The sequence below is a fragment of the Bufo bufo genome, chromosome 2, assembly GCF_905171765.1.
Source record: "Bufo bufo chromosome 2, aBufBuf1.1, whole genome shotgun sequence".
In the NCBI taxonomy this organism is placed as follows: Eukaryota; Metazoa; Chordata; class Amphibia; order Anura; family Bufonidae; genus Bufo; species Bufo bufo.
The window spans coordinates 505,016,320-505,033,100 of record NC_053390.1 but is presented as its reverse complement, the minus strand read 5'-3'; the positions used below and the strand labels follow the sequence as shown (position 1 = coordinate 505,033,100).

The following is a 16,781-nucleotide window of genomic DNA, read 5'->3' as shown; positions in this document are numbered from 1 at the left end:
GTCTGACCTCAGTGAGGTTTTAAGAAACTTTGAGTAATCAACACAGATGGTGAGCGGTGATAACGCCATTATCAGCGTAACCATCCCACTTCTGTGTCTACTCAAATTCTCGCTGCTCACAATTAAGGACGACGCTTTGCATGTGGAAGAGGTGGAAATGGGGGAAGACATTACACAGGGTGATAGCCAGACCACCCTCAGTTCGTCTTCTCAGCGCGAATTGGACGATGAAGAGGAGGAGCAGGAGGCGGTTGCCTCCGCTGCAGAGGGTAGTACCCATGGAAGTTTAATTCCATATGTTCAGCTTGGGTGGACAGAAGAGGAGGAAGAGGATGAAGAGATTGAGAGTGATCCTCCTGATGACGACAGCAAAGTTTTGCCTGTTAGTACTCTGGCACACATGGCTGACTTCATGTTAGGCTGCCTTTCCCGCGACCGCGCGTTATATGCATTTTAGACAACACGGATTACTAGTTGTTCATCATGTACTGGTTGTTCTCGACCCATGCTACAAAGAGAACTTCTCATCTCTCATTCCTCTGGTGGAGAGGACGAGCAAAACTGTGCAATACCAGAAGTTCCTTGTTGAAAAATTGCTCCAAAACTTTCCATCTGACAACGCTGGCGACAGAGTCCATAGTTCCTTGGCCAACCGAGGAGGGGAGATAAGGGGAAAACACAGCAGTTCCAGCAGGGGCAGGGCAACACTCTCCAAAGCCTGGGACAGTTTCATGACACCCTCACCGTGATGCGCGGCCTAGTGTCACAAGGAGGGAAACATTTTAAAAGATGGCGAAGGAGTTCATAGCAGACCGTGTCAGCATCCTCAATGATCCCTCAGTGCCTTACAACTACTGGATGTTCAAGCTGTACATGTGGCACGAACTGGCGCTCTATGCCTTGGAGGTGCTGGCCTGCCCTGCCACCAGCTGTCACAACCAGACAGCTGAGAAGCTCTGACAGAAACCTTTCAGAACTTCCTCCTTGAGTTTCTTTGTTTTGGTTTTCAGTTCATCATCTCGTTGGCCTCTCTCAGCTGTCATGTGTTTGGACTGATTGCATCCCTTTAAATTCCTCCCCATAATGCATTAGGTTGCGGCTTATACAACTTCCTGGAGTGTGTGTGCTTGCTGTTCCTAGTTCCCAGTCGTCTGCAAGATAAGTGCTGTATATGTATTTGTGATTTTCTGTCTGCTGGATCCAGGTGACCCTGACTCCCTCCGTGTCTGTGTAGGGAGCCGGTGGTCGTGTCCCCTCACTATTGTAGGGTCTTCAGGTGTTAGATAGTCGAGGTACGTGGATATGCGACCATTCACCTTTGGGGTGTTCGCATAGGCTGAGCAGTCAGGGAGAGTCTGCCAGGTCCATGCAGGGCTCTCCCTTTTGTTCCTTAGTTGTGGATCCAGTGAGTCATTGATTATATTGCATTGTCTTGTTTCCTGTACACCATCCGTGACACCAGCGTTTTGTCTGAGCAGGTATTTAGTGCTGCTGATGGCATTATAAACAGATAAGCGTATCCGCCTGTCAACTAAAAATGCTGACCGGTTGACTCTTGTAAAAATGAACAAGGCCTGGATTGACCATGACTTCTCTACTCCACCAGAGGGAAGCTGATGAACATAAAGGCACTTTAAATGTGTTGTTTTCCCTTTCATCCTCCATGACGGCATACCATGAGAGATGTCCCGCCTCCAACCAGGTAGGGACAGGAAGTATAAAATAGACCCTCCTCCAGCATCTCCTCAGTGTCTTCCTGTCCCTCCAGGTGGGAGATGGGTCAACACTCATTGCATTTGCTATGGGTCCACCTCTGTGTTGGCAGGCAGAGGTGGGAAAAATCAAGGAATGCCCTTTTTTTCTGCACATGAGGGGGCAGGCAGCACCAACCTCCTATATTGGAGTTGTATTGGTGCTGGAAATGTAAGTAAGTATCCTGCTCCTTACCTCCTTGCTTGCGACGGCTTGGAGGGGCCATGTGATGACCGGACACTTACTTAGTTCCTCCGGTCTCAGCAAGACGCTCCTCATCACAGCGCTTCCTCTGGTGCCTAGTAATGACGTCACCGGAAGTGCGATGCGTTCCACGAGGAACTTCCGGTTTGGCGTGATGGCCGTTGGGGGCGGAGCCTAATTCGGCGCGACAGATCAAGAATGAGGTCGTCCACTGATCTGAGGTCTAAAGGTAAGGAAAGATTGAAAAGTGGGGATGCAGAGCAGCAAAATGTCGGACATAGCGACAGGACAGATGGAGACTCCTGGGGGTGCTGCCGCAGTAAGTCTCTTCAAAGGGGAGGGAAGACTATGGCATTTTGTTACCTTATTAATGTCTTCCTCCCTTACTCTCTCCCCCCTCTCTCCCTTCCCCTCTATCCCTCTCTTCATGTGTGTATGATAGAGTGAAAAAGAGGAGGTTAAAAAGGCCAAATACTCTCTTAACACTAAGAAATGTGTTAGTTGTCTGACAAAATTAACAGAGGGGTCAAAAAAGCTCTAAAAAAATTGCTCGGCGAGCATGGCCAGAGATTTAGCTCCATCCATCAGAGATTAACTAAGAGATGTGATTAGTGAGGAGATGCGGTCAGTGTTTGCGGAACAGTCCACATCGAACCCTAACCCGACTGTACATAAAACTAAGTCGCGGGGTAAAAATTACGAATCGGTTTCCTCAAACTCAGGTCAGGACTCAGATTCAGATAGTGATGATTCCATCTGTTCTTCAGGCTCAGACACAGAATTCAGAAAGTTTCTATTTTCTTCAGAAGATACAAACGAGTTGATAAAAGCAATTAGGACAACAATGAACCTGTCCGATGAAAAAATTCATAGGTCTGTTCAGGACGAAATGTATGGGGGACTCGAGCACAGAAAAAAACGTGTCTTTCCAGTCCATAAAAATATGATAAATATGATTAAAAGAGAATGGAAATCTCCTGATAGAAAAATCTTTATTTCCAGAACCATGAGACGTAGGTTTCTCTTTAATGAGGAGGATTAAACCCTGTTAACATCTTGCCCTAAAGTAGACGTTTCCCTGTCAAAATTAGTTAAGGGATCCAATTTGCTTCCCTTTGAAGATATGGGATCACTAAAAGATCCTATGGATAAGAAAGTAGATTCCACTTAAAAAAAAAGTCTGGGAGGCTGCTTCGGCTGTGTTTAAACCCAATTTAGCTGCAACTTCAGTTTCAAGGTCTTTAAAAAAGTGGTTACAGCAGTTGGAGGTCCTACTTAAAGAAGGGAGTCCCTATGATACTCTACAGGATTCTTTTCCCCTTTTATTAAAAGCGGTAGACTTTTTATCGGATGCAACAGCGGAGTCAGTTAGGATAGCCGCCAGAACTTCTAGTCTAACAGTAGTAGCTAGAAGGGCCCTATGGTTAAAATCCTGGAATGGGGATGTGGCATCTAAAGTAAAATTATGTAATTTACCTTTTTCATGGCAATTTAATGTTTGGGCAGGACTTAGAATCCATATTAGAGAAAGCCGTGGATTCAAAAAAATCCTTTCAACCCAGCGGGAAGTTCCTTTTGATCCTGAACCTAAAAAAATTTAACAAATTCATAAGATACGAAAAGTTCCAAATGGAAACCTTAAGGTCAACCATAAACTTGTTGAAAAAAGGCGATTTTTTTTAGCGTCCATAGATCTAAGAGACGCATATTACCATATACCTATATGCAAAGAGGCCCAGAAGTATCTGCGGTTTGCAGTATTTCTAGGGAAAAGACTGTCATTTTCAGTTTCAGGTTCTCCCTTTCGGGATCACCTCCGCTCCGAGAGTGTTCACGAAAGTGATGACAGAGGTCATGGCTCATCTAAGAAGAAGAAATATCTTAATAATACCCTACTTAGACGACCTTCTTTTGGTAGGGAACTCAGAAAAGGACCTAGAGTTAAAAATATCAAAAACTTGTCAGATCCTGTCCCAATTAGGGTGGATCGTAAACGGGGAGAAGTCAAAACTCTCTCCTTCACAAAGACTAGTTTTTTTAGGAGTATGTCTGGACTCCATACTTCAAAAGACATTTCTTCCAGCCAAGAAGGTATCAGAAATAATAAAAAGAGTATCGAGGTTCTCGGAGATGGAAAGTTGTTCTGTCAGGGAAAGCATGAGATTGTTAGGCTCCCTAACATTGTGCATCCCTGCAGTGAAGTGGGCCCAATTCCACACTCGCACCTTGCAGCAGTGGATTCTCGGAGGTTGGAACAGAAGGCAAGAGGCCTTAGATCTGATAATTCCTATTCCTCCTTGGGTAAAAAACTCCCTCCTGTGGTGGCAGTGGTTTCCCGATCAGATTCAGACAATCACCACTGACGCAAGTCTGTAGGGGTGGGGAGCTTACTGCTCTCCCCATACCTGCCAAGGACGATGGTCTGTGGATCAGAGGAGTCAATCCTCAAACCAGAGAGAACTCTGGGCGGTTTGGGAAGCATTAAAAGCTCTGTCTCAGGAGACAATAGGGAAGGATATACAAGTAAGATCCGACAATACTACGGTAGTAGCCTACCTGAATCATCAGGGAGGAACAAGGAGCGAGAGTCTGGAAAACATTTTTTCATGGGCGGAAAATCACGTAAATTCCCTTTCAGCGGTACATCTCAAGGGATCCTTAAATGTAAAAGCAGACTTCTTAAGTCGGGTTCCTCTAAAATCCACAGAGTTGAATCTGGAAAAAAAGGTATTTTCCCATATAATCTCAATGTGGGGGATTCCGCAGGTAGACCTATTCGCCACAGCACAAAATTCAAAACTCGAGAAGTTCTTCTCTTTAAATCCATTCGACGGAATAATAGGGGTAGATGCGCTAGCACAAAAGTGGGATTTTCACCTAGCTTATGCATTCCCTCCCCTAGCATTAATTCCCAGAGTATTGAGGAAGATCAGGCAAGAAAGGGCTCATGTAATTCTGATAGCCCCACTATGGCCGAAAAAATCATGGTTCCCTCTTCTGAAAACCCTGTCATTAGCGAGTCCATGGATCCTCCCCTGGACAGAGAACCTTCTAGTTCAGGGTCCAATTTGTCACCCCCGGGTAGAAAAACTACACCTGGCTGCCTGGAATCTGAAAGGCTAACCTTAAAATCCAAAGGTCTTTCAGATGATATAATAAATACAATGGCAGCTAGCAGGAAGGTGGTGACCTCTAAAATTTATTCCAGAGTTTGGTAAAAATTTTGTGCTTGGTGTTCTCAATCTAAAAATTCCTGCCAGGTTTTTTTCCATTCAGACGGTATTAGGGTTCCTACAATCCGGTTTTGACAAAAGAATTGTGTCCTTAAGGGTACATGTATCAGCACTAAGCTCGGTCTTTGATACTAAAATCGCGGACCACCCTTGGATTATTAGGTTTTTAAAAGGGGCAGATAGATTGAGACCCTTTTTTAGACCTTATGTCTCTCCTTGGGATCTTAATTTGGTCCTTTCAGGGTTAATAATAACACCCTTTGAACCACTGTCTGATGTGTCGTTAAAATACATCACAATGAAGGCTTTGTTTTTAGTGGCCATAACATCAGCTCGCAGAATTTGTGAGATTCAGGCTCTGAAGATAGTAGAGCCATTTCTCTTGATATTTCCAGACAGAATGGTGTTTAGGTTGGATGCTTCCTTCCTTCCTAAGGTGGTCACAAATTTTCATAGGCAGGAGGAGATTGTGATTCCTTCCTTCTGTTCTAATCCAAAAACGGAAGGTGAAGAAAGATTTCACAAACTAGATGTGTGCAGGGCCATCTCAGACTATTTGGAGGCCACAAAGGCTTTCAGGAAGTCGAATTATCTGTTTGTACAGTTTCAGGGAAAATTTAAAGGCCATAGAGCCACAAAAGACTCTTTAGCCAGATGGATTAAATCGGCGATACTAGAAACTTACAACGCTATGGGGGCTTCGCCACCCAAGAATTTCAAAGCTCACTCCACAAGATCAATTTCTACTTCATGGGCAGAAAGAGCTAATGTGTCAATAGAACAGATCTGTAGGGCAGCAACATGGTCCAACCCTCATACCTTTTATAAAACATTATAGAGTGGACACGTGGTCAAAGCAGGAGCTTTCCTTTGGTAGGAGAGTTTTAGAAGCCATTGTCCCTCCATAGAATAATTTGATCTGATATATCTCATGGTATGCCGTCATGGAGGATGAAAGGGAAAAACCATATTACTTACCGGTAATTTTCTTTTCATGAATCCTCCATGACGGCAGGGATTTCCCTCCCAAAAAAAAAAACACCTTGTAATTAAGAAGTAAATCTTAGGTGTGTGTGTGGGTATGCGTGCAAAAAAAAAAAAATAATAATAATTAATAAATATATATATATATATATATATATATATACAGTACAGACCAAAAGTTTGGACACACCTTCTCATTCAAAGAGTTTTCTTTATTTTCATGACTATGAAGGCATCAAAACTATCAATTAACACATGTAGAATTATATACATAACAAACAAGTGTGAAACAACTGAAAATATGTCATATTCTAGGTTCTTCAAAGTAGCCACCTTTTGCTTTGATTACTGCTTTGCACACTCTTGGCATTCTCTTGATGAGCTTCAAGAGGTAGTCCCCTGAAATGGTTTTCACTTCACAGGTGTGTCCTGTCAGGTTTAATAAGTGGGATTTCTTGCCTTATAAATGGGGTTGGGACCATCAGTTGCGTTGAGGAGAAGCCAGGTGGATACACAGCTGATAGTCCTACTGAATAGACTGTTAGAATTTGTATTATGGCAAGAAAAAAGCAGCTAAGTAAAGAAAAACGAGTGGCCATCATTACTTTAAGAAATGAAGGTCAGTCAGTCAGCCGAAAAATTGGGAAAACTTTGAAAGTAAGGGCTATTTGACCGTGAAGGAGAGTGATGGGGTACTGCGCCAGACGATCTGGCCTCCACAGTCACCGGACCTGAACCCAATCGAGATGGTTTGGGGTGAGCTGGACCGCAGAGTGAAGGCAAAAGGGCCAACAAGTGCTAAGCATCTCTGGGAACTCCTTCAAGACTGTTGGAAGACCATTTCAGGGGACTACCTCTTGAAGCTCATCAAGAGAATGCCAAGAGTGTGCAAAGCAGTAATCAAAGGAAAAGGTGGCTACTTTGAAGAACCTAGAATATGACATATTTTCAGTTGTTTCACACTTGTTTGTTATGTATATAATTCCACATGTGTTAATTGATAGTTTTGATGCCTTCATAGTCATGAAAATAAAGAAAACTCATTGAATGAGAAGGTGTGTCCAAACTTTTGGTCTGTACTGTATATATACGTTATATTGGAAGAATAGATTCTCTAGGCTGTCAGTCCAGAAGACACTGAGGAGATGCTGGAGGAGGGTCTATTTTATACTTCCTGTCCCTACCTGGTTGGAGGCGGGTCATCTCTCATGGTATGCCGTCATGGAGGATTCATGAAAAGGAAATTACCGGTAAGTAATATGGTTTTATAATGTACTGAATACACTGTATTCCCATGCACCCCTTCCACCACAAACAAGGGTATATGGTTGAATCTTCCTTTTCTCATCCTCCTTCTCCTCTTCCATCATATCAACACATGCTTATTCGTTGCATATAATGCCCTCACATATATTCCCTTCGCATATAATGTTTTACAGGGTCAGCTCAGCTGTAGGCCCTCACATATAATTTTTTAAAGGGTCAGCTCACCAGCAGGCCCTCGCTTATAATGTTTTACAGGGTCAGCTCACCAGCAGGCCTTCACTTACAATCTTTTACAGGGTCAGCTCACCTGAAGGCCCTCGCATATAATGTTTTACAGGGTCAGCTCACTAGCAGGCCCTTGCATATAATGCTTTACAGGGTCAGCTCACCAGCAGGCCCGCACCTAAAATCTTTGACAGGGTCAGATCACCTGCAGGCCCTCACCTAATTATACCTAATAGGTAATTTGCACGCATGCTGCCTTGCTTGGATGTGGTAGCCCTAGCTGTTTCTCAGACTCCCTCTCCGGAATCGAACTCTGATTTCCCCGTTCCCCGTAGTCACCATGGTTTGCGCTGACAATAACATCGAAAGTTGATAGGCCAGACATCCGAATGGATCGTCGCTGTCACGGGGACATGCGGTCAGCCCCAGATTATCTAGAGTCACCAAAGTGGCAGCAGGCCCTCACCCATAATGTTTTAGATGATCAGATCAGCAGGCCCTTGCTCCAAATGTTATTGAGGGTCACCAGCAGGCCATCGATCATAATTTTTCAAGGCTGTGTATGATGCCCTCCTTTATGTTTAACAAAAGGTATATTGCAGTGTCGGTTCCTTGTAAATTTTGGCTGCCCTTTCACTTAGTGCATAGGCTTTGTGTTCAGTGTAGGAGTCCCACTACCTGAACAATTGTACCACAATGTGAATGAGGCCCTCCTTTATGTGATATACAGGTTGTATTGGAGTGCCTCTTCTTTGTATTTTTTGGCAGCACTTGCACTTTATATACAAGTAAATATACAGGAAATAATGTTTCCTAACAATTTTTCCTCTAAAATCGATTTTATCTTCGGTTTTGTGTGTATTATTGTCAGTCTTTAGAAGTAGCGTACTACTCGGACAACATCGTTCCCAGCAGCGACCTGAGAGTCCAAGATGCATCCAGACATCCTCCCCATGCTGTTCCCGAACCATTTCGGTAGTGTTTCCATCAATTTCTGACCTTTTCCTATGAACCAGGCAGCCTCCCCTCTTCAGAGCAGGGGATGCCTGGTTTAATGCTCGGGTTCTCCCATTGACTTCCATTATACTCGGGTGCTCGGTAGTGCACCCAAGCATCCCGATGTGTTCGGCCCGAGTCCCCGAGCACTATGGTGCTCGATCAACACTAGACCTCACTGAATTCTACGGGAGAGTTTTCTAGACATGCTCTGTGACCTGTGCAAAGCTTATTGTACAAGGAAAGAATAGATAAGCTCTGACAATCACCTATTGTGAATGGTGGATCCTGTCTTATCTGTCATTCTAATATTGCCTATAATGATGTCACCTCTGTATAGGTAAGCAGGTAACTGCAGTAAAGTGATCTGTACATAACCAAGAAGTGGTGCCTATTAGTAGGCTGAGTGGCCAGTGGGAAAACTGCAGGATTGTATTTTTTTTGTTTAAATATTAGATATTAACATGGAAAATTAAAAATAACATCCCCAAAAATTATTTTAAAATATGTTAAACATAAAAACTAGATTTAAACAATAGATCATTATCTGATAACACCATTTCCTTTAGCACTAAGGGTACTTTCACACTAGCGTTATTCTTTTCCGGTATTGAGTTCCGTCCTAGGGGCTCAATACCCGAAATATAAACGCTTCAGTTTTATCCTAATGCATTCTGAATGGAAAGTATTCCATTCAGTATGCATCAGGATGTCTTCAGTTCAGTCCCTCTTACAGTATTTGGCCAAAATTCCGGAACACTTGCCGGAGCACTGGAACCGGCATTACTTTTCATTGAAATGTATTAATGCCGGATCAGGTACCTAGTGTTCCAGCAAAACGGATCTGGTTTCCAGGTCTGCGCATGCGCAGCTCTTTAAAAATGCGAGAAAAATAAATACCCGATCCGTTTTTCCGGAATACACCGGTGAGATGGATCCGGAATTTGAATGCATTTGTCAGTTGGATCCGCATCCGGATCCGTCTACAAATGATTTCCGTTTGCATAGGGATTTCCAAGTCCGGCAGGCAGTTCCGGCAATCCTCACAACGCAAGCGTGAAAGTACCCTAATAGTCTCATTATTACTGTGCTCCGAACTGACTACTAAATGTGAGTTAAAATAAACAACTGAAGATAGCACCAGCGCCCAAATCACTTCTTCAGTGCACAGCTTCCAGTGGATAAGCTCATTCCACAAAACTTCTAGGAAAAAAAGATAAGGATAAGGATTGAGCTTTAATGAGTGTTTATAAGGTCAGAGAGCATAGATAAGGAGCCCCGTCAGCTCCCTGCCTAACGGAAGAGAGATTCAGATCCTGCTAGAATAGAGCATCTCAGCTCTGTACAGAGAAAAGAACTCCATATTTTTAATAAAGAACTTAAAAAATTTTTTTTTACTTCATAATGAGTGCAATGTAATCTTCACAGTAAACAAAAGTTGTTTTGTGCACCCTACAGGGTTTGAAGAATGTTGGATGCAATAAGGAGGGAATTTCAGAACAGAGGAGAAGCATGAGAGGAGTCAGGAAGTGATTAATTAACCACCTCAGGACCGCCGTACGCAGGATTGCGTCTTTGCGGCGGCCCTGCTCTTCTGGGTGGACGCGCCGGTGCGTCCTCTCGCGAGACGCGAGATTTCCTGTGAACGCGCGCACACAGGCGCGCGCGCTCACAGGAACGGAAGGTAAGAGAGTTGATCTCCAGCCTGCCAGCGGCGATCGTTCGCTGGCAGGCTGGAGATGTGTTTTTTTTAACCCCTAACAGGTATATTAGACGCTGTTTTGATAACAGCGTCTAATATACCTGCTACCTGGTCCTCTGGTGGTCCCCTTTGTTTGGATCGACCACCAGAGGACACAGGTAGCTCAGTAAAGTCCCACCAAGCACCACTACACTACACTACACCCCCCCCCCCCGTCACTTATTAACCCCTTATTAGCCCCTGATCACCCCATATAGACTCCCTGATCACCCCCCTGTCATTGATTACACCCCTGTCATTGATCAACCCCCTGTAAAGCTCCATTCAGATGTCCGCATGATTTTTACGGATCCACTGATGGATGGATCGGATCCGCAAAACGCATACGGGCGTCTGAATGAAGCCTTACAGGGGCGTGATCAATGACTGTGGTGATCACCCCATATAGACTCCCTGATCACCCCCCTGTCATTGATTACCCCCCTGTCATTGATTACCCCCCTGTAAAGCTCCATTCAGATGTCCGCATGATTTTTACGGATGCACTGATAGATGGATCGGATCCGCAAAATGCATCCGGACGTCTGAATGAAGCCTTACAGGGGCGTGATCAATGACTGTGGTGATCACCCCATATAGACTCCCTGATCACCCCCCTGTCATTGATCACCCCCCTGTAAAGCTCCATTCAGATGTCCGCATGATTTTTACGGATGCACTGATAGATGGATCGGATCCGCAAAACGCATCCGGACGTCTGAATGAAGCCTTACAGGGGCGTGATCAATGACTGTGGTGATCACCCCATATAGACTCCCTGATCACCCCCCTGTCATTGATTACACCCCTGTCATTGATCACCCCCCTGTAAAGCTCCATTCAGATGTCCGCATGATTTTTACGGATGCACTGATAGATGGATCGGATCCGCAAAATGCATCCGGACGTCTGAATGAAGCCTTACAGGGGCGTGATCAATGACTGTGGTGATCACCCCATATAGACTCCCTGATCACCCCCCTGTCATTGATCACCCCCCTGTAAAGCTCCATTCAGATGTCCGCATGATTTTTACGGATGCACTGATAGATGGATCGGATCCGCAAAACGCATCCGGACGTCTGAATGAAGCCTTACAGGGGCGTGATCAATGACTGTGGTGATCACCCCATATAGACTCCCTGATCACCCCCCTGTCATTGATTACACCCCTGTCATTGATCACCCCCCTGTAAAGCTCCATTCAGATGTCCGCATGATTTTTACGGATGCACTGATAGATGGATCGGATCCGCAAAACGCATCCGGACGTCTGAATGAAGCCTTACAGGGGCGTGATCAATGACTGTGGTGATCACCCCATATAGACTCCCTGATCACCCCCCTGTCATTGATCACCCCCCTGTAAAGCTCCATTCAGATGTCCGCATGATTTTTACGGATGCACTGATAGATGGATCGGATCCGCAAAACGCATCCGGACGTCTGAATGAAGCCTTACAGGGGCGTGATCAATGACTGTGGTGATCACCCCATATAGACTCCCTGATCACCCCCCTGTCATTGATCACCCCCCTGTAAAGCTCCATTCAGATGTCCGCATGATTTTTACGGATGCACTGATAGATGGATCGGATCCGCAAAACGCATCCGGACGTCTGAATGAAGCCTTACAGGGGCGTGATCAATGACTGTGGTGATCACCCCATATAGACTCCCTGATCACCCCCCTGTCATTGATTACACCCCTGTCATTGATCACCCCCCTGTAAAGCTCCATTCAGATGTCCGCATGATTTTTACGGATGCACTGATAGATGGATCGGATCCGCAAAACGCATCCGGACGTCTGAATGAAGCCTTACAGGGGCATGATCAATGACTGTGGTGATCACCCCATATAGACTCCCTGATCACCCCCCTGTCATTGATTACACCCCTGTCATTGATCACCCTCTGTAAAGCTCCATTCAGATGTCCGCATGATTTTTACGGATGCACTGATAGATGGATCGGATCCGCAAAACGCATCCGGACGTCTGAATGAAGCCTTACAGGGGCGTGATCAATGACTGTGGTGATCACCCCATATAGACTCCCTGATCACCCCCCTGTCATTGATTACACCCCTGTCATTGATCACCCCCCTGTAAAGCTCCATTCAGACGTCCGCATGATTTTTACGGATCCACTGATAGATGGATCGGATCCGCAAAACGCATCCGGACGTCTGAATGAAGCCTTACAGGGGCATGATCAATGACTGTGGTGATCACCCCATATAGACTCCCTGATCACCCCCCTGTCATTGATTACCCCCCTGTAAAGCTCCATTCAGATGTCCGCATGATTTTTACGGATGCACTGATAGATGGATCGGATCCGCAAAACGCATACGGACGTCTGAATGAAGCCTTACACGGGCGTGATCAATGACTGTGGTTATCACCCCATATAGACTCCCTGATCACCCCCCTGTCATTGATCAACCCCCTGTCATTGATCACCCCCCCCCTGTCATTGATCACCACCCCTGTCATTGATCACCCCCCTGTCATTGATCACCCTCTGTAAGGCTCCATTCAGACATTTTTTTGGCCCAAGTTAGCGGAATTTTTATTTATTTTTCTTACAAAGTCTCATATTCCACTAACTTGTGTCAAAAAATAAAATCTCACATGAACTCACCATACCCCTCACGGAATCCAAATGCGTAAAATTTTTTAGACATGTATATTCCAGACTTCTTCTCACGCTTTAGGGCCCCTAGAATGCCAGGGCAGTATAAATACCCCACATGTGACCCCATTTCGGAAAGAAGACACCCCCAGGTATTCCGTGAGGGGCATATTGAGTCCATGAAAGATTGAAATTTTTGTCCCAAGTTAGCGGAACGGGAGACTTTGTGAGAAAAAAATAAAAAATATCAATTTCCGCTAACTTGTGCCAAAAAAAAAAAATTTCTATGAACTCGCCATGCCCCTCATTGAATACCTTGGGGTGTCTTCTTTCCAAAATGGGGTCACATGTGGGGTATTTATACTGCCCTGGCATTCTAGGGGCCCCAAAGCGTGAGAAGAAGTCTGGTATCCAAATGTCTAAAAATGCCCTCATAAAATGAATGTGGGCCCCTTTGCGCATCTAGGCTGCAAAAAAGTGTCACACATGTGGTATCGCCGTACTCAGGAGAAGTTGGGGAATGTGTTTTGGGGTGTCATTTTACATATACCCATGCTGGGTGAGAGAAATATCTTGGTCAAATGCCAACTTTGTATAAAAAAAATGGGAAAAGTTGTCTTTTGCCAAGATATTTCTCTCACCCAGCAAGGGTATATGTAAAATGACACCCCAAAACACATTCCCCAACTTCTCCTGAATACGGCGATACCACATGTGTGACACTTTTTTGCAGCCTAGGTGGGCAAAGGGGCCCATATTCCAAAGAGCACCTTTAGGATTTCACAGGTCATTTACCTACCTAACACACATTAGGGCCCCTGGAAAATGCCAGGGCAGTATAACTACCACACAAGTGACCCCATTTTGGAAAGAAGACACCCCAAGGTATTCCGTGAGGGGCATGGCGAGTTCCTAGAATTTTTTATTTTTTGTCACAAGTTAGTGGAAAATGCTGATTTTTTTTTTTTTTTTTTTATACAAAGTCTCATATTCCACTAACTTGTGACAAAAAATAAAAACTTCCATGAACTCACTATGCCCATCAGCGAATACCTTGGGGTCTCTTCTTTCCAAAATGGGGTCACTTGTGTGGTAGTTATACTGCCCTGGCATTCTAGGGGCCCAAATGTGTGGTAAGGAGTTTGAAATCAAATTCTGTAAAAAATGACAAGTGAAATCCGAAAGGTGCTCTTTGGAATATGGGCCCCTTTGCCCACCTAGGCTGCAAAAAAGTGTCACACATCTGGTATCTCCGTACTCAGGAGAAGGTGGGGAATGTGTTTTGGGGTGTCATTTTATATATACCCATGCTGGGTGAGAGAAATATCTTGGCAAACGACAACTTTTCCCATTTTTTTATACAAAGTTGGCATTTGACCAAGATATTTATCTCACCCAGCATGGGTATATGTAAAAAGACACCCCAAAACACATTCCTCAACTTCTCCTGAATACAGAGATACCAGATGTGTGACACTTTTTTGCAGCCTAGGTGGGCAAAGGGGCCCATATTCCAAAGAGCACCTTTCGGATTTCACAGGTCAATTTTTACAGAATTTGATTTCAAACTCCTTACCACACATTTGGGCCCCTAGAATGCCAGGGCAGTATAACTACCCCACAAGTGACCCCATTTTGGAAAGAAGAGACCCCAAGGTATTCGCTGATGGGCATAGTGAGTTCATGGAAGTTTTTATTTTTTGTCACAAGTTAGTGGAATATGAGACTTTGTATGAAAAAAAAAAAAAAATCATCATTTTCCACTAACTTGTGACAAAAAAGAAAAAAATTCTAGGAACTTGCCATGCCCCTCACGGAATACCTTGGGGTGTCTTCTTTCCAAAATGGGGTCACTTGTGGGGTAGTTATACTGCCCTGGCATTTTCCAGGGGCCCTAATGTGTGGTAAGTAGGTAAATGACCTGTGAAATCCGAAAGGTGCTCTTTGGAATGTGGGCCCCTTTGCCCACCTAGGCTGCAAAAAAGTGTCACACATCTGGTATCTCCGTACTCAGGAGAAGGTGGGGAATGTGTTTTGGGGTGTCATTTTATATATACCCATGCTGGGTGAGAGAAATATCTTGGCAAACGACAACTTTTCCCATTTTTTTATACAAAGTTGGCATTTGACCAAGATATTTATCTCACCCAGCATGGGTATATGTAAAAAGACACCCCAAAACACATTCCCCAACTTCTCCTGAATACGGCGATACCACATGTGTGACACTTTTTTGCAGCCTAGGTGGGCAAAGGGGCCCATATTCCAAAGAGCACCTTTAGGATTTCACAGGTCATTTACCTACCTAACACACATTAGGGCCCCTGGAAAATGCCAGGGCAGTATAACTACCACACAAGTGACCCCATTTTGGAAAGAAGACACCCCAAGGTATTCCGTGAGGGGCATGGCGAGTTCCTAGAATTTTTTATTTTTTGTCACAAGTTAGTGGAAAATGCTGATTTTTTTTTTATTTTTTATTTTTTATACAAAGTCTCATATTCCACTAACTTGTGACAAAAAATAAAAACTTCCATGAACTCACTATGCCCATCAGCGAATACCTTGGGGTCTCTTCTTTCCAAAATGGGGTCACTTGTGTGGTAGTTATACTGCCCTGGCATTCTAGGGGCCCAAATGTGTGGTAAGGAGTTTGAAATCAAATTCTGTAAAAAATGACAAGTGAAATCCGAAAGGTGCTCTTTGGAATATGGGCCCCTTTGCCCACCTAGGCTGCAAAAAAGTGTCACACATCTGGTATCTCCGTACTCAGGAGAAGGTGGGGAATGTGTTTTGGGGTGTCATTTTATATATACCCATGCTGGGTGAGAGAAATATCTTGGCAAACGACAACTTTTCCCATTTTTTTATACAAAGTTGGCATTTGACCAAGATATTTATCTCACCCAGCATGGGTATATGTAAAAAGACACCCCAAAACACATTCCTCAACTTCTCCTGAATACAGAGATACCAGATGTGTGACACTTTTTTGCAGCCTAGGTGGGCAAAGGGGCCCATATTCCAAAGAGCACCTTTCGGATTTCACAGGTCAATTTTTACAGAATTTGATTTCAAACTCCTTACCACACATTTGGGCCCCTAGAATGCCAGGGCAGTATAACTACCCCACAAGTGACCCCATTTTGGAAAGAAGAGACCCCAAGGTATTCGCTGATGGGCATAGTGAGTTCATGGAAGTTTTTATTTTTTGTCACAAGTTAGTGGAATATGAGACTTTGTATGAAAAAAAAAAAAAAAATCATCATTTTCCACTAACTTGTGACAAAAAAGAAAAAAATTCTAGGAACTTGCCATGCCCCTCACGGAATACCTTGGGGTGTCTTCTTTCCAAAATGGGGTCACTTGTGGGGTAGTTATACTGCCCTGGCATTTTCCAGGGGCCCTAATGTGTGGTAAGTAGGTAAATGACCTGTGAAATCCGAAAGGTGCTCTTTGGAATGTGGGCCCCTTTGCCCACCTAGGCTGCAAAAAAGTGTCACACATCTGGTATCTCCGTACTCAGGAGAAGGTGGGGAATGTGTTTTGGGGTGTCATTTTATATATACCCATGCTGGGTGAGAGAAATATCTTGGCAAACGACAACTTTTCCCATTTTTTTATACAAAGTTGGCATTTGACCAAGATATTTATCTCACCCAGCATGGGTATATGTAAAAAGACACCCCAAAACACATTCCTCAACTTCTCCTGAATACAGAGATACCAGATGTGTGACA

At 44.3% G+C, this 16,781-nt stretch overlaps 1 protein-coding gene across 1 annotated transcript in view; it reads left to right on the top strand.

Annotated features, from left to right (window-relative positions):
* TMPRSS9 (transmembrane serine protease 9) overlaps window positions 1-16,781 on the top strand; it is a 331,091-nt gene that overhangs the window by 148,631 nt on the left and 165,679 nt on the right. The gene's annotated exons all lie outside the window — the stretch shown is intronic.